Source organism: Equus przewalskii, chromosome 3 (assembly GCF_037783145.1).
Source record: "Equus przewalskii isolate Varuska chromosome 3, EquPr2, whole genome shotgun sequence".
NCBI lineage: Eukaryota > Metazoa > Chordata > Mammalia > Perissodactyla > Equidae > Equus > Equus przewalskii.
Window position 1 is genome coordinate 79,037,491 of NC_091833.1, and position 24,114 is coordinate 79,061,604.

At 41.3% G+C, this 24,114-nt stretch overlaps 1 protein-coding gene and 1 long non-coding RNA gene across 3 annotated transcripts in view; both read left to right on the forward strand.

Moving 5' to 3' along the window:
• The window catches only part of SCFD2 (sec1 family domain containing 2), a 392,912-nt gene that overhangs the window by 252,150 nt on the left and 116,648 nt on the right, over nt 1-24,114 (forward strand). The window lies entirely within an intron of this gene.
• Nucleotides 8,234-11,198, forward strand: LOC139082587 (uncharacterized). Its single transcript, XR_011538743.1, has 2 exons — nt 8,234-8,448; nt 10,935-11,198. It is a non-coding gene; the product is annotated as an uncharacterized lncRNA (long non-coding RNA).

Here is a 24,114-nt window from a genome sequence, read left to right on the forward strand (position 1 = left end):
AAAACTTGTGCTTTGACCAAAATGTTGGGAATTGGAAAGGAGCTGTCTCCCTCCTGTTGGGTCATCGCTAAATTGTTCTTACTAGGCATTCTCCATTAGCAACGCAGAGAATGTTCAGTTTTCTTTGATACGTTTCTTGGTTTGGAAATATCAGTGCTGTTTGGCATCAATTAAACTAAAAAATGTTTTTGTGGATTAACAGAAATGTTTGCTTTAGTGCTCATTTTCTAATTTTGTTGCAAAATGGATATCCCATCTGTGCTTCATGCAGGACAACTTGGAAATAAAGATCTTTTTAAGTGTATAAATGTGATTTGAGAATTTGCAAAACTTAGTGTGGTATTTAAATGAGCAAGTGTAGATTTCTGTTTAAGAGGTGGCCACCCAGAAGGGCCAAGCCACCTGCCCCTCTATTCCACCCTCCTTCTTCTTTTCATTCCGTTCCTTTTATTCCTAACTGTAATAATAGAAGCTTTCAGCAGAGCAATGCAGCAGGGCTGTGGAGATGCTCACAGGTTGGATCAATCACACGTGCCCTGTTTGGCTGTGAATAGATAATGTGCAGTGTAACCAGTGGGCCAAAGAGAACTTTTCTGGAGCCAAAATTTAGCCCAGAATCCTTCATATTGGGGACGTAAGTGAAACTTGAAGTCTTCAGGTTTCCTTTTGATGGCTAGGACTTTGCCATTAGGTTTTAGAAACACAGCCATAGTATTTAATGAAAGCAGACATCTTGAAAACAGGAGGTTTCCATTGGTTGGTTGTTTCCAGATGCCCAAGAGCAGAGCTGCTGCTGACTGTGGAGTTTACGTTCCAAGTCAGCCTCAGATTCACTTGAACAACAGCGTCTCTAGAACTCTGACCTGCCATCAGCAGAGCTTCCCCCTACCACCCGCAGTCTCCCCCCAAAACAGAGAGGTGTTCTCAATGTTGGGGACGAAGTCTTCCCTTGAGTGATTAACTTCACGTGGTAAGAATATGCCACAGCCAGTGGCGACAGAGCTCACACACAACAGCTTTCACTCTGGAAACCTCCTGGACGGGCACGTGGAGTTGCATTTGTTAATGTTATGCCGAAAGAGATTCAAAGTGGCTTCCAGAGAAGCATACTATAAAAATAGTGGTAATGACAGGACAAAAAGAAAATAAGAATAGAAAATAAAATGAAGCTAAAGGTAAGATAAAGAAAATCACTGATGTAATTATAAAATATAAAACAAAAGCCTTAGAGTCCTATATAGTTGAGATTGGTCTAGATTTGGCATAGAGCTTCCTAGCAACCAAAGAAAAGAGTGAATTTAGTTAGAATCTGGGGAAGGGGACTGATGTCAGAGCATTCTGCCCACCCAGACTCCACCTTCTAAGCAGAGGCTAAGTCTCCAGGATTTCTGGAACCTCCTGTAGCCACACCAGTATTTTTAGGGCCAGGTTCACATGGGTCTGTGACTCCTTTTCCCAAAGTATGTCTTGGGGAGCTAGTGTCCTAATTTTCCCAAGTGCAGTGTTAGAGTCAAGAATTCATTAAATTGGAGTCACAGCTGCAGATTTCAACTCCTTATCTCAGCAAAACTCATCTTTGGGGGAACAAATTCAGATCAGAAGGAAGGACGGAGGAGGAGAGAAGGGAACTAGGAGTTTAAAATTAGATGTGGTATCACAGGGAAGGATTTCTTCCTCCCTGGAGTCTAATTCTACCTTCAGACCCCTGTACCCATGAGTCTAAATATTTATGGGGCTCTCCTCTGCACAAAGGTCTCAAGAAAACACAACTACCCACGTGCACCGTAAATTAAACCAATTGTCTGTGATGTACTAAAGAGGTTTACTGTGTCTTTCTTTCGCCTTTTGGGTAGTTTTCAGAAGGCGTGTAGAAATACTGCTTAATCTGTCTCTTTACCTGGCCCCAGTCTTTCATTTATACAATAAATAATTCGCCCATTCCAGCTTTGTGCCAGGCACTGGTGCTAAGGCAGTGAATAAAAATGTCCAAATCTTTACACACATACAGTTTATAATTATTATTTTGCGGTTGTTACGTAACATTAAGAAGAAAAATTTAGCTCTTCTTGCATTTTTTTCTAGCTGACCAGTCAGCATCTAAAGTGCTATCTGTTTTCTATTTTGATCTCTAAATTACCCTGTGAGGTAGTTTGGCAGGAATTAATCCCCTCTTTAGAGATCAGGAAAAAGTTTAAACTTGCCAAGGTCACACAGATCTGGGATTCAAAACCAGGTCTCTTAACCTTTCTCTATTTATACCATTCCCCAAATTAGGTATTTTTTGACCTCCAACTTGCTAGATGGAAAAAGATAAGTAGCTCTTTGTGACACTATAGATACAGACATACAAATTTCCCAGAAAAGCAAACAAATTGGGAAGAATACTCAGAACACTGATTATAACCAGCCTCCAATGGCCTCAGAGGTCCTGGTCATGTTGGCTCAGGCATGCATTCAGGGCTAACTTATGGGTAGAGAAGATAGGCAGATACTATGCTCTTATTCCTTGCCACTATCAATTTAAAGAATTCAGGCCCCCAGGAAGAGAAAATAACATTTTTCAATATTTATTCCTTTTTATATGCATCTCTCAGTAGTTAACTTGCATTTGACATCCTTTTGCTGTCCAACTTCCTTCCCCAACCTACTAGAGATAATATTTTTCCTAGCCCCAAAGCTTAAAGAAGAAGAAACCATAGTAGGAGAAGGGTTTTCGACACCACCACAAATCACTTGAGAACGTCCCCAGTGGCGTTAACCATCATGCCCTATGATACATGGACCTGTGGCCCCTCTTCATTTTTCACACTGGGGTGCTGGCGTCCAGTCATTGGAGTAGAATTGGCCCAGTAATGTTTTCCATCTGCTGGCTTGGCACCAGTCATCATAGAGTGTCACCTGGGTTCTGTCTTATGGTCTCTAGGGCCAAGGCTAGAGGCACTACAGAGGAACAACTACCTTATTCATCTGTCAGCACTGTTTACTTTATGTGAACAAAACAAGATTTTGCTTAAGTATGTAAAAGAAATTTACTGGAAAAGAAAAGTCTAGTCAAAAAGGTCTAAAATGTTTTTCCCCATCATCTTGCTTCCTTTCCTCTCCCCCAGCATCTTCAAATTCTGACAGATCTCAAATGTCACCTTCTCTAAGGAGCTTTTCCCAACACTCTCACCTTCTATGTGCCCCTGGAGAACTTATTTTATACTGCATTGTATCACCATTATTTATTTGCATTTCTCTCTCTCCCACCAGACAGTAAACTCTTCAAAGGAGAATGGGACCGTGTCTTTTAAAGTTCATACCATACAGCATATTTCCATTCAGGGAGTGATTTGTGAGTTTAGAAAAAGTTAGTAATCTCTGTTAATTTTAAACAAAATCTACAGGAATAATATATGTTGAAAGTTGCCATTATAAAAAAAGAATTAGTTAATTACCGTTTTCACTTTTTTAAAAAGTTAGGAATAGGAGATTCAGTATTGGGGTTTTAGGATATCCTTTTAAAGACAATTTTAAAAAACAGCTGAGATTTTTTATTGTTGAAAACCAACAGGATATTTGAAACCATTCAATATCATTTAAAACTGACCTCACACATCGGACAGTTCTGTCATCAACTGAATGGCCCAATAAGTTCATGCTTGTGATTCTAAAATGGGGTTCTGCTTTAATTGAAAATTTCACATTATTGGTATTTCATCATCTAAGTGATGTATTTGCTAGTGGTGGTAGAAATTATTTCTAAAAGAATGTAAGAGTTTTTTTAGTGTATCACGTCGATGTCGGCTTGGACAGTTTAAGGAAAGATGATGAGGTGGCTACAGGAACAATTCTGGAGGGAGAGATGTCTGGGACAAAATTTTGATTCAAGCAAAAGCCAAACCATCTACCCTGGCATTAAGACCCTCCACCTCAACTTTTCATCAAAGGGCAGAGACAGGTATTCATGACTAGCTCTCACCTGAGCAGTAACCTAGACACCCAGGCTCCATCTTCTTCAATGCCTGCTTACTAGGACCACATCTGGGAGGTCTTTATGGGCCAGGCATGGCAGTGGTACATGTCACTTGTACCCACAGGCAGTCACTTGGCCCTTCCTACCTACAATGGAGGCTGGGAAACAGGGTAGCTGTGTGCCCAGGAAGAAGAGGAAAGCGTTCTGGGGAACAGCTATCCAGTCTCGGAGATCTGAACTCATCTCTTAGGAAACCTGGTTCTAGGCATAGAGTAGAGGGAGTGGACTGGAGGATACAAACACCAGAGCTATTTGGATGGGAATTATCTGGATTTGGTGACTGACTGGACGGGGAAGTAGAAAAACAAGAATAGAACTGACGGTTTCCTAACCTCTCCCTGTGTCTGCCCTTTCTAGGTTCTCTGGAAATTATTTCTAAAAATCAACTGGACAAGGCGCTGACTAGTTTGTCTATCACAAAGTTGTTCTGAAACAGTGACCCATTAACTCACAAGACGTGTATAAACTGGCTTTTCAGATCCACTCTAGACCATATGAAAGAGAATGCCATCTAATTAATGTGAATTAACATTAGCAAATATAGTAGTGTTACAAACACATTAAAGGCCTTTGCTGTGAAGAAAAGTCACAAAATGACATGCTAATTTAGTGTGTGGGCACTGGAAGAACTATTATCTATTCAAAAATAGTTGTAAATGAAAAGAATCAACCAAGATGAGCTGGTTGCTAATGGTTTTGGCGTGGGAGGAAAAATTGCATTGCAGTTCTTGGCTCCGAGATGGGGTCAGGCAGGTCAGTAGCCCAGCGTTGACCTTTGTGTTTGGAATCTTGCATATTAGCTCACCAGACTCTTGTAATTTGGTGAGCCAATAGCAGAAATGGAGACGGAGGTCTCTGTGCATGAACTTTAAACCTCCTGAGTCGCTTGTCCTTTATGATAATAATTAGCATTGCTTGGGATCCAAAGCAGAGTAACCACCTAAGACCTACCATATTAATCTAAATTAAATCAATGAGTGACCACCAGAGAACCCGCTGGGAAGATGGGGTCGGGGAGCCGAGTAGCACAGCTGATAACTTTGTATATTGTCTGTTTGGATGTGAGTTTTTATAAGAATGATATGTCTGATAGAATGAGAGAATTTCAGCAACATTAATATGATACATATTTATCAAGTGTCAAGATTCTCCAATCCCTTAAATCCAAGTGGGACTCTTACTCCTTATTTCTTCTCCTGATGACGAAGTAATAAATGTCATTTTATAATCAGACCAATGGTATTTATCAAAATTAAGTAATATCTGTTTATGGTGGAAAATTCTGAAGCTAAAAATTTTAGATCAACTTTAATCCCCTCACCTAGAGATAATCACTGTAAATATTTCGGTAATTTCTTTCAACTCATAAGCATTTGTATATATAAATATACAAATACTTATATAATTAAGGCTTAAATACAAATTAGCCTTTATATCAGGAGTACTTCCCAAGTTATTTTCAAAAACATACCTTTAACAGTTGCATTATATTCTAAGATCTACTATTATTTATTTAAGCATGTCCTATTTTGGGACATTTCAGTTGTTTCCGGATTTTGAACATGCTTGTGCATAAATCTTTGTCCTTATCTTTGATTACTTCCTTAGGATAAAGTCATAGAAATGGAATTACTGGGTCAAAGGCTACAATCCTTTTTAAGTCTCCTGATGACTGTGAGTGACATTGTACCCCAGGAAATTTGCTGCAGTTTATTCCTATCATCTGGTTATGAGAGAGCCTGTCTGACCAAAATCATTTCCTCATTGAGTATCCTTCTCTACTCATCAAGTGCGAATTGGAACATTCAGTGGAGTTATTACTTCTTCAGCTTTATTGGCTGCTATGCTTAATAATTGGCCATCTTGAGTACATACTGTGTAAGAGGCTATGACAAAAACCTTTTTATGGCTGCCCTTAGTCTAAAGGCTAATAAGAAGGGACACAATCTAAGATGTGTTCAGCATGAGTGCATGCATTACATAGTTTTTAATGAGCAAAGTCAGGCTGGTATGAGTTTTGTTATATTTGTACGTCCTAAGCATCCTTTGGGAGGGTTGTGTTTGGTCTCCAGAGTCGATATGCTGGGTCTCTTCCCCAGAAGTGTGTGTCTAGCAATAAAGGCAACTCCAAGCGTGAAAACTGCACATCATGGGCCCAGTGGAGTTTTCCTGCTAACAGAGAATTGATTGACTGAATATAAATCACTCTGACTTGAGTGATTCTGTCCACTCAGGAGGAATCGGGGAGAAATCACCAGAAGGAAATTGGCCTCTGAAGTGTGAGAATATTGGATTATTGCCGTCAGGAGCAATGCTTGTCAGGAGCATTGCATTTTTGCCTTATTTCGGATCTCATGTTATTTGGAGCAATATTGGAGTGCTGTAAGATTTAGATTTACCTTTCTCTGGGTGTACGCGTTCTACTTATTTCCCTTTCCATTTTAGTAATCTACAAACAATAGATTTATAACAGTTTATTTTAGTTTATAATGCTTGGTTTATTCTGTAACAGTATCCAAATTTCACCAGCTTTTTCTTAAACACTTAACAGTGTCACAGAAATCAATTAAATCATTCAATAAATGTGAATGTCTGGCCATATTACATGCCCTTGGATTAGAACTGTGAATAAATCCAGCGAATCTATGCCATCGTGGAACTTACATTCTGGTGTGGGAAGACAATAAATAAATATGTAGTATATCACATGCTGATAATAGCTTGGGAGAAAAATAGAGCAGGGAAAGGGGGCAGGGAGGGTACAAATTGGGATTTGGGTGCCGTGTTTTGTATGGGATGTCAGGAGAGGCCTCCCTGAAAGGGAGATATTTGAACTGACCTGAAGCAAGCAAGGCTGTCAGCCTTTTCCATATTTGGGGGAATGACATAATAGGTAGAGGGAATAGCAGGTCTTGAAGCAATGGCTTGCTTGGTCTATTCCAAGAAAAACAACCAGGAAGGTGGAATGAATGAGTCGGGGTGGGAGGAGAGGTGGCAGAGAGCAGAGCAGGTAGGACCTAGTGGGCCTTGGTAGAGACTTTGGCTTTGGCTCTGCATGAGAAGGGGGTCATGGAGGGTCTTGAGCAGAGAAAGGCCATGATTTGACTTCAGTTTTCATTGGCAGCACAGGCGGTTTATCCACTGAATCAGGAGGAAAGTCAGAGTACCGCTGGCACAGGTGCAGAGCATGGAAGATGGGAGGTGGGAATGCTTGGAAGGCCTCATTTGATGGCTTCTGCTTCTTGGTGAAGTAGGAAGCCAGGCCGCCAGCCAGCAGTGAGGTTGGGGGAGAAGGCATTGGTGGGTTGAGAAGTGGAGAGGGTTTGAAGTAATGGTCTGGGAGGGTGGGAGACTGAATGAAGAAAGGTAGGAGGAATAAGAATTGATATGGCCACGTGGGCCATGATTTATCAATAACTTGAGAAAAGGACCAATGTATAAAATTTATTTTTGAAATCTCCCTTTAGCCAGCTACCTCTTCAGTCTTCAACCTATAGACCTTGGCTGATTTTCTTTGCCAATCTTGACTCATTACAACTCTAAGAGTTTGGTTATAAGAATTAAAATCCTGGACTGATAGAGCTGGAAAAGGCCTCAGAAATCTTGTGGTCCAACTCCTTCATTTACAAATAAAACCCACCAGTGAGGCAGAGTGACCTGCCCCGGACACAGAATCATGGGTTATAGAGCTGACCTCACATTCTGTCTCCTGAGTCCCAAACCAGGGCTCTTTATACTACAACAAATTGCTCTTTATTCTTTCCAAAAATTAACTGTAAAGGAACTTAATCTTATTAACGTTGGATATTTTTAAGTCTGTTTTCTAATGAAATCTAACTGGTAGTTAACTTTAAAAGAAAGTTTGGGCAAATAGTTTTTAATAATTTTATTGAGGTTTGTAAAACCCATATAATACTTACTATTTCATCTTTCATGTTAAATACTATGGTTATAAAACAGCATCATCTTCATCATCATCAGAAATTTGGATGAGTTCCTTCACTGTTTCACACAGCATGTTTTTATTTAACTAGTTTTTATTCCTCCTCTCTCTCCTTGTGTTTGTATATGTGATTGAAGTGTTTTCCATGTTTGTTTCCAGTGGGTGAAGTGTGGTCCATGTGGTACCATTGCATAACCACCCCTCCCCCTGGATAATTGCCCTCCTTATTTTTAGGAAGCAGAAAATAGCCTATTGTGTTATAATTAGTCGATGGTGCCCACCCAAACATGCCTATTATGCAAGCACTTTTGCTTCTTCTCTCCTTTAGGGAAGGGAATGGGGATGGAAGCAGGAGGGAGCATAGATTTTGAGCATTTTTGAATGTCCTGAAATACCACCTTGGGAAAGATTCATGGTTTTTCAGGTTCCCTAAGAGACTTAAAAAAAAATCCGTACAAACCCAACTTAAAACTAAATGTTCCAGAAAGTGGTAAGTATACATTTTCTTTCACCTATCTTCTAATTAGAACCTCTTACTCATCTCTAACACGATTCGTTTATTTTGTCTGGTGCAAAGAAGATTTCGAATACTCATTCATGGCTAAAGAGCTCAAGAGTTAGCTAGATAAAAATTTTGCACAGTGAAGTACTGTATTTTTGAAAATCTACATAAAGATTTGGAAGACTTTGTAAAGATTCATATTGTAACAGTATACAGTTTGTCTAGTATTTCTTAATCTACTTGACCTCCTAAAAAATGAAAATGTTACTGCAGGACAGATAGGATTTTCATGCTCTCTGCTCCTATATGATCCAGGATGGTAACTAAAAAGCTAAATTTGTGACATCAGATTTCTTTCCATGGCAACTAACTGTAATGTTACAAACATTGGATTATTGACGAGTTCAGGATGAAGGTTAAGACAGATTCCTATTTGAACAGGATCATCCAAAACCAACGCCAAGGGGAATATTATCAGAGCTGCTTCCAGCAGTGTGTCCTTTTCAAAAATGTTCTAATTATTCTGAGAGCTTTGTTTTATTTTGTGAGGGTTTCTGTTGGTTTTTGTTGTTATTGTTTAATGTTTTCATTTTGTTTGTTTTATTTATTTATCCCCCGACACCCCCAGAGGGGATCAGGGGGAAAATGGTTATTTTTAGTAATAGAAGCCCCCTTTTAAGAAGGAGTCTCCGCCTTCATGTAATTCTTTCTGCATAAATAAGATTTATTTTGGAACTTCAGTGAAACACATCTGTACTTTGTGCTGGACAAATATCTGCCTCCCTGCAAGAGCTGCTAGCCTTCCTGATGTTAAACTCACTTTGCTCTCTGAAAGCCCCTCCTAGAGAAGAGAAAGACTACAGAGTGGGAGAGAGAAGCCCATCATTCTTTAACCCACAGCGCCTCTTTGTGGCCTGAACAAGTTACTACAGAAGGAAAATGAAAGTATACAAACTCTTTACCAGTTTGCTTTCCATCCCCCCTTAATAAGTTTTTAAAGGCAAAATATATTTTCATAAATTATATTATTTAGCAGCATAGGATGAATACAAAGCTTCTGAGAGCTCACAGAGCTGCGTTACCATCTTGGAAGATAAGCCAGTGCTAGCTGGCACTCTACTTGAGGTGTTCTTCTAGTAGAGATGGAAGACACGTGCTGATCAGTTTTCCAAATCTTATCTGAACCACCCAATGATTGACAACATCCACTGAGAGATTTCACTTCTCCTGGGAAGGCTGCCTGACTCTCATGCTGCTTCCTCCAAAGGTTGGGTTAGTTGTAGTTCTTTTGTTTAAACTTACTTTTCTGTATCCCTTACGAGGTTATAAATTCCTTCAAGGCAGAGCTGTGGTGTTCCTCACCTCTGTATTCCCAATGCACAGCATGCTGCCTGGCCCTTAGTAGGTCCTCATTCTGGGTGAATGATAGGTGTTTCAGGATCAACAGTGGTAGGTCAGAGGCATAAAGTCACAATCTCAGCCTGTGTCCTGACCCTCCGAGTATATGGTTAGTCTTCATTGCCATGTTTTTCTCTACTTACTCTTTGAAAATTGCCTTAAATATAGTGAGCTTTGCTTAATGAGAAACTGAGGTAGCAAACAGTAGACCCTGTAATAAAGCTGGACATTTTGACATAGTTCCTCTTCTCCCTCCTGACTTGCTGGATTTTGGTTTGTTTTGCTAAATCATTAGCTTGTAATGTCTACTTTTTATTCAAAACATCTGCCACCTGGTACTACACCCAGGAAAATCTTCTAGTGCATACTATAAGCTCTTTGCAAAAATAGTCCCATGTACCCTAATAGCAGGGAATGCTGAGTTATGGTAGTATTCAGAGAATAGGGACCCCTAACCATTTTTTGATTGTCCACTTACCATCTGCACTGAAACATGCTATGTAGAAAGCACTTTAAAAAAAAAAAAAGGTGCGTTTTAACTGTGTTTTGAGAATTGAACTATATCCCACCAAACACATGTATCATTCAGCACACGTATTGGTCTCCTACTGTGTGTTTGGCGTTGTGCTCAGACTACAGAAGTCGATAAGACAGTCCTCTCTGGACCTCAGGGGGAGGCTGGGGGAGCCCTAATGCGGTGTCATCTGCGCTCCAATCGAGGTTTATACACACAAGGGGCTGAGGCAGCTCAGTGGAGAGAGTAGTGCCTGTGAGGTGCTTGGTAAGTGCTGGATGAATTGAATTCAAGGCCTTTCTAAGGTCAGTGGAAACACCTTTGTGTATTGCAAAGCCAAACTAAGAACAGTGTCTTGGATTACAGGGGAAAATAGCTAGGCAAATAATGTTACGTACCACCCTTAAAAACCTTTAATTTGGGCAAGACAAGGAAGGAATGCTTGGATTTTAAATGTGGCCAATAAAAATTGGAGCCTCTGACCATAATCCCTTTCTTACCTCCCCTCCAATGTGGACCACTGACTTTGACTTTCCAAAAACTCTGAAACTTTCTTCTCCAGTTATTCCTTCTGCCTGGAACAGTCACTGCCACTTGTCTCCAGACCAACCCCTCCCTTCATCCCGGAGGAGCCTCCTCTCTCTCACAGTGCTGCGTGTTTCCCCACCATAGCGCCTACCATCATGTGAACAGATTCACCTGTTTACCTGCCTGTCTCCCCTACTCACCTGTGAGCTACGAGATAAAGAACGCGTGTCTGTTTTTCTCCAGAGCCTAGCACTTGCTTGGCACCTCAAGACTTAATAAAGATGTGTTGATCAAATTAGTTAATTAATTCCCAGTGGCTCTCTGGTGTTGCGTCTCTGTGTGTGCCTTCAGAAGATAATGTATTTTTTCGTTGACACTTGTCATTTTGCACTGGAAGAAGAGACAAGCCCTTCTCCTATAGATGAGTGGGTTATAAAACCTCTCACTACATAGAATCCAAGCGATATCCTTTCCTTCAGTGGTTAACCCGGGAAGTTTCTTGGAGTATAGGAAAGTATATTTTTAAAATAAAAAGGAAGATATACAGTCTAGGATCTGCCCTTGAGCCTGTTTCCTCATCTGTGTATGAGGGGGTGGGCCTGATCTCAGAGGACTTTCCAACAAAAGTTGTTCTAGGAAGCCACATGGTAAATACTATAAAACCTTCTTATTACTGCCAAAACTCCACATAATGTTTATTAACATTTTGTAGAGTACTCTTGAATAGTTTAGAAGAAAAAGTGAAGAGACCGTCTCCCCAACAACCCCCAGTACATAAACCTAAATGATCTTTGGTACTAACTAAATGAATGAGAAAAAAATATGTGGGTGAAAAAAAACCAATAGTTAAATGAGAAATATACTTTCCGTTGATGGCATTTCCAAAAGGAAAAGGAGAATTGTCTACAAGGGCACAAGTGGACATTTATTGTGAAAACATGTTATTGAAACAGTTTCATTATTTATTTACATGGTAAATGGTTCATGAATCTACAGTGAAAAGCCCTTATAATAAGAGAATTGGGCCATGAAACTAGTGTTGTATTGTAGCTGTATTTACAGGCCAGTACTTGATAAATGTCATGGACAAATGATTTGATGAAGTGTCTTTTTTAGATTTAGTAACAAGGAGTCCCAGGAAGGTACTGGAAGGTGTGAAGGAAGAATGGTCCCTTCTAAGCAGGTTTTTTGCCTTGTCTCTATTAGATGGTTGTTTTCCTGGGGCTTCACAGTTTTCAAACACAGAACTGCAAATGTATGTGTTGTCAGCGAGGCCGCCATTTGGAATTGGTGCGGGCGCTCTGCAGCTTCTTTTCTGTGGAACAGTCTGAGTGTGGTGGAGTTCAGTCTAGCTAGGGCCCCTTCCTGTCATAAATAAGATTACTTTCATTTCACTTGTGGAGTGCGCTATTCCTCAGAGTAATGAATTTCCTCTGTGCCTTTGAGCACATAAACATGGTTTTCATTAGCTTTCTCTCAAAAAAAAAAAGAAAAAGCGGCGGACAGGGAGGTGGAAGGAGGACAGAGAATCTGAGCAAAATTAATAGATGTCAATTAACTCCATAAATGCAGATGGGTTTTTTGCCCACTGGCTGGAACGAGCTTGTGAGCAAACCAGAGGTCGTCGTTGCTCTCTTCTGAAAAGCTACGAAAATGAAGGAGGGCTGGAAGGGCACGAACTTTATCCTACATGAACAAAGAAACGAAGAGAAAGAGAGAGATTGAGAGAATGTTCTTTTTTTAATTTTAAGAACTGTATCAAAAAGTCCATCAGGGTGGCCCCCAGGCCAGACAAATAGGCCTGGGTTCTTCTGGAATTAAGGAGCACATCATGGAAGACAGTCCACAGGAGCAGGATCAGAGGGCCGTCTCTGCGTCCACCCCTGCTGCCTTTGCTAGGGGTGTGATTTTATGCTAATAAGATATCCCAGCCCTTCCCATTTTCAGACTTACCCCCTTGAGATTTGTAAGTCATGCAGTTCATAGCGCTAAACGTGCAGTTGTTCAATTTTACGGATTGAAATCTCTTGTCGAGGGGTGGCTCATTACAGCAAGGCTGGACTCTTCTCCTTGTTGAAGGTGCATGCTTAAGCCTGGAAGCTATTTAGGAGCCATTGACCCTTTGACTTCTGCCAGGATCTTTTCTGCCGTTGTTTTGGAAATCTAGGGGCAGAGAATGGAGGCAAATGAGGTGTTCTCTAAATCATCCCAGAGAAGGAGTTAAGCCATTAAAGAAAAAAATTTATTTTTCAAAATTACTTATTCTCAATGGAAAATCCCCAGATTTGTCCTTCCAGAATCCTCTTCCTCCAAATCAATGTCTATTTTAGCCCCCAATTCATAGTATATTATGTGCTTATTTATACCTCCAGAGAGGAAGAAATAATAATGCTCTGAAAGCATCAAGGAATTGAATTCCGAGCCACAGGTTGTCACTGACAATTCACCGCAGACAAACTGTAATCCGGATAAAGAGGCATGATGCATTTCGCAGTGAGGTGTCCTGCAGCCCAGTTTTGACCTTCTGCATAGGTGTTCTTGTTACAGTTTAGAAGTACAGCTGGTTTCCATTTGAAATGAGAAGGATGGAGTTGTTTAAGGAGCCGGTGCCTCTCACAGGTGAAGGCTGCTTTGCTGAAATGTGCTCAACACACAGGGAGCCTTGAAAACAAGCTTCCATTTCACTTAGCTGTAGCACAGGAAATCATTTCTGGCTTATTTTTGTTGTGAACAGAGGGAGCATTGCATATTAAAAATTCCCTGTAGTTGTTTAATATTTGCTTGGTAGTGTGCTGGTCCCTAATCAAGTCCTTCTCCTCGGTAAATCATGTCAGCTCTGTCCCTGTTTTGATTGGAAGCATGAATTGTAATGTTGAAATCTCCCAGGACGGTAAAGCGCTGCAGCTGTGGAAGGCTGGAGCTGTTTACTGGTATTATTAAAGGAGCCTGAGTGACTTCTTTGGGGGAAAAAAAGCTGAAATGGAGTGAAATTCATAAAGTGCACAGAGATTTAGAAAGAAGGGTCTGTTGTGAGCACAGCCCCATAACAAAATCCTCATGGAAATAGATACAGTATAGTAACAATTGTTCCATGAACTAACCACCACAATATTCTGCTGTCTTTTTTCCTTTTTTAGAGGGGAAAAATAGAGTCCAAATGTAAAATATGAAATTAGACGTATTTAGTTCTTTAGAACAGTGTTTGAACTGACTGCTTTTTCAAGGTACTCTGTAGAAACAAATGTCACCTTTATTTCCTAAAGGAATTTTTAAGAGTTTGCTGTTAATGCTTTTACAGCCTTAATTCTTCTTAGAACAAAAGAAGTGGAGGAATTTTAAATTTTCATTATCTTTAGGCAGGACTGACTAGACTACCTCCCACTGTTTGGACATCTGAAGAATGTCCTCCGAGTACAGAGGATGTGTTGGAGGGACTGGATCCCAAGGAATGGGAAAAGGAACAGAGAACTGAAAACTTCCGCTTGGGAGCTGAGACCAATACCACCCCTAAGATGTTCCTTTTCCAGAATGTTCCTTTGTTCACTTGTTCATTCCTTTATTCAATCATTTATTCCTTTAAAAAATGTTTACTGAGCATCTACTCTGAGCCCAGAACTATGCCGGGTACTAGGAGGTATAATTTAAAGGCAACTTGCCCCCAAGGACAGGGCTTCCTGCCAGGAATGTTCTGTCCTCATTGCTGTAGTGTAAGAAGCAGCTGGTTTCCCCAGTCCAGGCTTGATGTTCTGCAGAACTCAGTGTGTCTGCATCTAAAACACAAACCTGTTTGCTTGGCTCTTGTTCTTTTAATTGCCAGCATCTTTCCTATTGTGTAAAAGCCATCATTTGTTTTAAAGGCAATCTTCTAACTGGATATAAATCTCTGTTGTATCTAGAAGAAGCGGTATGAGGCCCTAAGAAACAGTCTATAGAAAATCTTTTTAAGTCGCTTAGAGAAAATAACTGTAAATTTGGCATAGTTCTAAAGTTAAATGTTGGGGCTAAACATCAAGAAGATCCTGCAAAGCTATGAAAATGTAGTGAATGTGATTTCTTTGGAGCAAGAGCAGGATAATAATTAAGGAAGAAAATTCTAAAATATCAACTCGGCAAAGCAAATGCAAGATCTTTGGGATTCAGTAATCATGTGGGAGGCTGGACGCTGTGGGAGATATGAGGTGGGATAGATGGTCTGGAGCCTAATCTAGGGCAGGAAATGAAACATAAGCCCTTGACTTAGAAGATGATGTGCTCCAAGCTGTCAGTGCAGCCCCAGAAAGCACACTGAGCTCCCGTGGGCCAGAGGGCCAATGCAATGTTGGGTCCTTGGGAAAGTTACAAGAAACCAGACTGAAAACATGTACAGAGCCATCCTGTGTTCCTACCTGGAATGTGTATGCTGTTCCTGGCCTTGTTCCTCAAGAAAGATAGTTTAGAATTGGGCAAAGGTTCAGAGAAATGCAATTAAAATGATAAAGAGGAGCAAGGGGTGATGGTGAGAGAGGACTCATGCCATATTAGGAAAAAACAAAAAGGTTGAGATTCTTCAGCCTGCAGAAATGGAGGTTCAGACTAGTTATGTCTATGAAAGAAGGTTACGTATGAGGTCAACACTAAATCTCAGTACTAGTAGAAGCAGGAGAGAGCCATAATCACTTGGAAAGCCTTGAGTAAGACATTTCCCTTCTTTGGATCGTTTCATTTTTTCTAATCCACATTCCAAAGTGTGTTCAGCAGCACACCTGTCCTGCAAGCTGCTTGCTGAAAGAAAGTATTATTTAGCCAAGTCAATTTGAAAATCTCTGCATTCCGTATCTTCCAGTAGATTCACTATTCAATCATTTGCATTTGAAATTAAAAGCTCTCAGAAGTTCATCCTTAAGGGAAGCCTTTTTAACTTTTGTGCATCTCAACCAGTATTTCCCAAACTCATTTGACCATCAAATCCTTTGTTCACTTAGTACCTATGAGGACTTTTGAAAATGCTACTGGGGAGACTGCAATCCAAGATCTTTAAGGTCTCCGGAAGGAAGTTAGTCCCAAAGACAGGAAGTGCTCCCTGATAATGTGAAATTTGTTACTTTGAGAGCCAATAGAGGAAGAAAAGCATAGTTTGCAAGGAGTAGGAGTTTATAGCTACTTATAGACCATGGCAGGTTTATCAAAGGTAATTGGGAGGTGAGTCTCCCAATCCAAAGGAAAGCCATTATAGTCCACACAGTGCTTTAGGAAGCTGCTGTTGAGACCAAGACTCCATGTCAGGGCTAGATTGTTCTATCAGGACATAAGACACACCATCAAAAGAGAAAGTACAAGGAGGCAACTCATTTAAGTTTTGGCTGAATCAAGCCCATAGTTCTGCAGGATAGTGACAGTTGGAAAACACTTCTCTTGGACTTTTTGGCCAGTCACATTCCATTATTTAAAGTTTGACTTCATGTCCATTAAGACAGTATCAGCTGCTTTCTATAGCTTGTCTCCAAAAACCTGGCTAACCATTCAGATTCAACAGTTTTGTAGACTTGTGTGCATGATTTTTCCCTAGAAACCTTTCACTACTTTGAAAAGTGTTTTATACATTCACCTTTCCATCCTCTGAGCCACTGGCTGACTCTTTCTCCTTTCTCTCACTTCCCCACCTCGCTGAGCATGTATGTATAGCCACAGTGTCCTTCCAACATTGCAGAATGTTTTCCTGTTATTTATTGGACTTTAGGGAGAATAAATGAATATGTTAGGTTGAAAAACAAAGGCTTAGGATAGCTTTCTTGCTTTCCAGGACATTTTAGCCTCTGTTCCTTTTGCTTCATCTTCCCCGTTGTGCTGGACATTTTCCACTCCCCTCTGTTCTCCACTCTGTTTTGTGCAGGGATGGGGAGGGAGAAGGGGAATGGGGGCGGGGGTGGTCATGGTGTATAGACTATACCAATGGGTTCCCTTTCCTATGGCTTCTGCTTGGGCTCAGTTAATGGAGAGGCATCTGCTGTAGATTTTAGGAGGAGAATGAGATTTGGGTATTTATCCCCCCACCTCCTGTCAGGCCACCCCCTCCATAGGGCTCCTTTCTTGTGTTCAGGACACTGCCTCCTTTCCTGGCCTCTTCAGGCCTGGGCGTGGCCTCTGTTGTTACTAGCCCTGGAGTACTGTACCTCTGATTGTTAGTTTTCTTAAGCCCTGCCCACATCTTTGTAAATAGCCCTTTTAGTAAACTCTCCTCAAATTACCTAGTTTCAGTGTGTCATTGTCATCTGTTTCCTGCAGAGGCTCTGACTGAAATACCCACCTTCCTGTAACCTTCTCTTTTTTGCTGTCTAACCAATAGCGCTGTTCAGTAGAGCCCAGCTCGGGTTCTCCTTCAAGAAGCTTCTTCATTGCACATGAATCTCTTCTTGAGATCTCCTAGCTCTTACACCATCTCCCACTCATAAGCACCTAAAAATGCTCTCTTGTACACTGACTTAGGTTCACTAAGACTGAGGCCCTTCATACTTAGAGCTGATGTTTCGTGGGTGTGCAGGAAGGATGACTAAGGAGTAGAAGCTTCCCATTGGCAACCTGATTGGCTACTGTTGGCCAGTTATCAAACTTCCATAGAGTTCTTCCAGGCACTATTAAGCTAGTTATAGAGTTAGGAAGTGGGTACTATCATTATCTCCATTTTACAAATATGGATGCTGACACAGAGAAGTTAGGTAGCTTGCCCGAGGATACACCAATAGTAAATTCTGGAGCTAGGATTTGAACCTAGGCAGTGTAGCTCCAGAATCCATGCTCTTAACACTACACTAAGCTATCTCTATCAGTGTTTTTAAATTTTTGAGTTACCAGTTATCATTTAAAACTCAGATTTCACTTTTAAATCTGCATTTCTAGTGCCTCTTTAAAAAATGGACTATCTGACTATCAGAACCCACAGGCCATGGCAGCAGTTAGCCAGAGGTAAGTAGGAGCTGCCCTGTTCAGGTTGGGGTGTGCTCTCCAGCTGGCCAGGGTCTCTGCCCAGCCTGGTCCTGCACTCATGCTCCTTCCCAACTTTTGGAGCACTGAGTCTGGGACCCCTGCATGAAATTGATTTTTACGTATGACCTTTTGGAAACCACTCACGTGCCCTGAGTCATTTCCCACATGAACTCCTGTTTCCCCAGCTAGATAAGGTTTGAGGAGGGTAGAGTCTATATTTTAAACTTCTTTTAACACCTAGCTCAGCGTAGGTTGTACTTGATAAGTGGATTTAAAGAATCCACTTTGCTCAAGTTCGCTAAGTTAACTAAGTAAGGCAACTTGAGTAACTCAGCAAGGACTTGGGAGGCCTTCTTGCACTTGGACTGGGTTAATCCCTTAAAACAATTTGCCTGTGAAGCCTAACAAGTAAAATCTATACATATTCCTAAAACATGGCTGCTGATGGCAATATAGTTACTGCTGCCAACTAAAGAAAAATATCTACTTCACCCCTAGACCCAGTGGCATGAAGTTTGTGGGAGAGAAAACCACCACTGCTTGAGAGGGCTGTGGGCGAGCGGAGAGCCTGCTTTGGGGAGGAGCAAGAAGGTGAAGGGAAGTTTCAAGAAGTTGGGAATACAGAGGATCTTGCTGCTAATGGGCCTGAGTTCCAGAAGGCACAGAGATTTGAAAATTGGGCAGCAGGGAATGGAGGCAGAGGAGTGACGTGCTGAGCCATATTGGGAGCAGGAGTGACGAGGAATGACTGGGGGCCTCGGGTGACAGAAGTAAAAAGGGGTGCAGGACAGGTTGAGGTTAGTCCCGATGGTCTCCCAGGCAGACTGTGGCGGTGAGACTGTGCGTGTTAATGGAGAGGCAGGGATGGGGGAAGAGGAAGGTTTTGCCAGGAGCACACAGAGCTCTGGCCCCCTCTTTTCTCCCGGAGTGTGGGGTGGAGTGCATGACACGCAGTGGTGCTTATTCAAAGGCGAGTGTCACTGTGGAGTACACAGCAGAATGCCATGTTGGGGATGATGCCTTTTACATTTGTGAAGGCACACAAAATTTGGAAGGTTTCAGTAGAATCTGAGTGTTACTGTAAAGCACGGCTAAGAAGCTTGCTTCAGTCATGTTAAGAGCACATAAGCCTTATTTTTTCAATGGGGTACAATTTGGGTCTCTTTGATTGCAAGTTTATTATTTCATCTTATTATAGTTTGACTCTTCTTTATGGCACCAAAGGACTTCAAGAAATAGATACCAATTTAAGAAAATGGATCACCTTTCCTAAGATGGGGGCTGCTGTATTTGTAAAGGTGTAAAGGGCATACCTGCCGATAAAGGAACCTGAAGAGCTGGCAGTGCTGGCAGCTGTCGCTTCAGTTTATGTACAAGGAGAGGGGGACCTCACACACTCTTCCTTGTGAGTAGGAAAAACTGTAAGTAGGTGGGGCACAGAGGTGGCCATGATTGGTGCTCTTGGTCCTTGCTAAGCAGGGTCAGATGCCTGACCTCCAGCAGCAAGCCAGGGGCTTTCCCATCAGCAGAGCTAAGCTGTAGTGGGTCACTCTTGTTCACTCCCCTTGGGACTTCATGGAAAAATACAGAATTTGCAGATCTATTCAACATCTCTTACCTTTGCCTCCACGGATTTAGGGAAGGGAGTCATGACCAAAGTCAAGAGTAGAAATCCCCGTCTCTCCCAAGAGCACTGAGCTTTCAGGGAAAAAAAAGGGGGGGAGGGGAGTGGTGGATACTTAAGCGCTGAAAATACTGTCAACAGTGAGCAGTTTCCCTGACTCTCTACCCTCCTCACTTCCAGTGGTACACTAGGGTGTCAGGAAGGGGCTTCACCTCGGAAAGCTTCTAGCAACAGTATAAGCAAGTGTTGACTCTCCCACCACCCTGCCCCTCGTTGGCCCCTCCAACCACACTTGACACATGATCAATGCTTTCAAATTCCAGCTGTACCACTTATTAGTTAGTTGTGTGACCTTGGGTAAGTTACTTAACCTCCCTGTGCCTTATTTCCTCCATTTGTCAAAAGGAATCATAATAATACCCATCTGGCAGGGTTATTATAGGAATGAAATGAATTAAACAATGTCTGGCATTAAGAGCTATCTTAAGTGTTAGTTATGGGAATTATTCTGATGACAATGACAGTGGGTGTCTGGCCAGCCACCAGGTCACCTTCATGCAAGATATAACCAGATTGCCTCTCTGCTTCTCTGGTAAGCAGACAGACATTGGTAATTGAAGTCGGCCTGACAGGCCTCCGCAGGGTGCTTGTTTACGTCTCCTCTCCACACTCTCCAATCTTCTGGTTCTCCTGTAGCTGAGATGCCCACTGGATCGGACAGCTCCAGACCAGAGCGCTTCTGAATCAGACCCCAGAGGTCTCCATCACTGACCACATACCGTGTGTATGTTGTTATTCAGTGTCCTTTTGTGGCTAAGGAATGGACACCTAAGTACTGCTTCTTTTTATAGAAGGCTCTGACCGGCATATTTGCAGATTAAAAGGGAGGCCTCCCAGAGCATTCATTTTGAAGAGCATAGTAATACTGAAGAACCAGGACTATTTCAGGCATTTATTGCAAACTGTTTATTTCCTAAAATAGGGAAGGCATGCTTTTTGTTTACTTCCTCCTAATGAGAATTCCTCAGGAGTTTGAAAGCTGTTATTGTGCCCTTTTCCTCTTCCCCCACGTTTCAGCCTATCCCATCCAAGAAGCAGCTGACCAGTGCTGTCATTAAAGTTGTCATTTAACTTTGGAAGGAATCCTCTTCCATTCTTCCCTTAGAATTGTAGCAAGCTGCCTTTGTTGACCAAATGTATATCAAAACTTTTAATATATTTCAAGTCCTATCACCAATTCCTCGCTCCTCTGGGAGGTATTCCTTGACCCCATCCTACTATGTAAAATATTTCCTCTTCTGTGCTATTTCTGTTCTGGGATGTACGTTTACAGTTGTACTTATCACACTACTTTAACATTTAATGACTATTTAATAGCACCTACTATGTGCCAGGCATAGTACTAGACTCTAAAGCTGTAACCAAAATAAGGCTCCAAAACAGTGCTGTCTAATAGAACTTTCAGTGATGATGGAAATGTTCTATATCTGCACTGTCCACTGGTAGACACTAGCCACATGTGACTGTTGAGCACTTGAGATGTGGCTAGTGCAACCAAAGAACTAAATGTGTAATTTTATTAATTTAAATTTACATTTAAAGAGTTACATGAGGCTAGTGACTACTGTATTGAACAGCACAGCTCTAGAACATATGCTCGTAAGGACAGAGCTCTTTCTCTTGTTTATTGCTGTATTCCCAGTACCAAGAACAGTGCCTGGCATGTGGTATGAAGGAAAAAAGGAAGGGAGGGGAGTGGGAGAGAGACAAGATCTCTGTTCTTGTAGACCTTAAGATATAGTAGGGACCTGTTGTTTATACAATTGTTTACAGATCTGGAGCTCCAGAAGGCAGGGATTCTCTTTTCTTTGCCTGCACCCTTAGACCCATTGTCTAGAACCATATCAGGGCCAAAGGAGGTACCAAGAAATATAAGTTGGATTGAATCAGATGTTGAATAAACGCAAGATTGGCGATGGTGGTGATAGTAACCATAGTCGTAGTTGTTGCTGTTAACAGGAGGGAAAGTTACACTGCCCAGTGCTCTGTCAGACAAGCAGCGTTGGTGCTGTCTGGTTGTTACATCCCCTCCCTGCCTTCTAAGCCCAGCAGGCAAATCTGCGTTCTCTGACATGTCCTCACCTTTGGCTCCCTGCTTGACTTGGAAATCCAGCTAGTACCACTTAAAGCCTTTATGGAGAGAAAGGGGGAGAGTAATAATTCTTTGTTATTCTGCCCACAAGGTTCTCCCCACATCCTCCCCTTAACCGTGGACTTCTCACAAATGGCCTCTCTTGGTGCCTGCCCCTGCTTGGATGCTGCCTTTGTTGTACCATGTAATCCTGGCCTCCCTCTTCCCCTCCTCCCCTTCTTGACAGCCCAACTGAGCTGTCAGATTATTCCATGGTCTCATTAACTGCAAGACCACTCAATAGCATACAGTGGAAAGAACATTGGCTTCAGAGTTAGGATTCCTTAGATTCAAATCTAAGCTTTACAGCTTATTACTTATGTGAACCTGGGCCAGTTACAAAACTCTTAGACCCTCAGTTTCCTCATCTGTAAAATAGCATAATAATTCATTTCTCAAAATTTGCTAGGAAGATTAAGTGAAATGTTGTTTGTAAAGTATCTAGCACAGTGCTTGGTGCTCAATAAATGCAAGCACTCTCCCCTCTGTGAATATACCCACACGTACACATTCCTAAACACATAAATATATATGAATTTAAAGTCAATGGGGGGTATTTAAGTTTAAGTTATTTAAGTTTGAATTACACTTCACCCTTTTGTATTGTCCTACATACCTGTTTCACTATTAAAAGGTTAAATTACTAAAATAATAATTTAACTAGTTTACCCTTTATCTGGAAAACTGATTTAATTATTGTAATAAAGATAAGCAAGGTCTTAGTGCAACAGTAGAAACTCCTATACTAGTAAATAAAAGTCAAATTTTCATCTTTTTTTCTCCATTGCAAATCAAGCAAACCATCTAGTTAAGCCAAATAAATAGAGGAAGAGTAATAAAATAATGGAAAAACAATTCAGTAAAAGACAGGAAGTAGGGTGCCTTTGGTGTCAACTCTTCAGGGTAATTAGGGTTAATCCCCGTTCCACTGTGCACTCTCTTGACTGTCCTGGTAGAAAGGGCAACAGTTTACAGACACGAGTGATCTCTGTAGAACAGCCCTTTGAGGGAGATCTCTACTGCTCCATGGCTGCCACATGCTCCTTCCTCCCAAAAGGCATGAACGCTAAACAACCCTTCAGCAAACTTAGTCTTTAAGAAGGAAGATGCACCGTACTACACAACTGCAGTTAGCTTTGATTACTATATTGCAAGACTGTATTTGAGGAGTATCAAAAATGCTAGTATTTTTCGCAAAGAAGGCAGCCAACGTCATAGCATTTACTGTAACACTTAATGTATTGTTCTTAATTAATGACTGTGATGCTAGGAGAATTCTAGATCCTTCTAGATCAATACTCAATGGGCTTGACTCTAGTCTCACTTCTGCCATCAACTAGAGGCATGACCTTGGACATGTTGTTGAGGCTTCAGTTTCCTCATCTGTCAACAAAGGAGGCAGGGAGTGTGGTTGTTCTACTGTGTAATCTCTCATATTATGAATGTCTGTGATACTAGACTATAGGTACTAAATATGTGAACATTTGCAGTTATGGTATTCGTTTACTACATGGGAAAATTAGTATAAATAACCTGAAGATCCTTTTTTACAATATTTGTAACTGATACAATGTAGATTATTGGACACTTTCAGTGTTGGAGTTGAAATGCAGTTTCAGAGTTACAGTCAGTTCACAGGCATAAGAAATAAAGGGAGGGAGAATTATTTTCATTTTTCCCTTTTCCATTGTTCTTGGAACCTTAAAGACATTGCAAAGTTTGTTCATAAAATAAATATGTATTAAGTTCTCACTATGGGCTAAGCAGGATGCCAAGCCCTGGGAGTTTAAGAAGATGAGAACACAGCCCTGTCCTCAAAGGGCTCCAAGGCCAAAGCAGATCAACAAAGCGCCGTGGGGCCCAGCACCACCTACGTCTGCCCTTGAAGTCAGGGGTAGTCTCCCAGAGGAGGGGGTCTTGATGATTGAGTACAGTTTTCCAGGCAGACATGGCATGAGGTGTTGGAGGACATGGCATTCAGGGCACTCCAAGTTGTTGAGTAGCGGTGTGCTCAGAGCGTGTGTGTCTGTGTGTGTGACTGTCACAAAAGGCTTTATATGTCAAAGCAAGGGCTTTATTCTGGAAGCAGCGTGGAGCTGCTGGAAGTTTCGAACTAGAGGATTGGCCTGATTAGATTCTTGGGACCTAGTTACCAGTGGAACTTTTCCTGTCTAGCATTTATGCACTTTGACTTTTAACACCTTCAACCATGCAACTCATGGAAAAATATGTCTTCAGGGGTAGGATCTAGAATTCTCTTTCACTCTGTGTGTATTTTATTAAATCTTACAGGTATTGTCCCAGTGTAGAACAGTAAAGAATGTAATGTAATGTAATGTAAAGAAATTAAATGTAAAGAAAGCCAATGAGAATATGATTCAATGTACATATCTGGGTCTGTTTTAGTAAATGAGGAGATAGATATCATTCAACAAACCT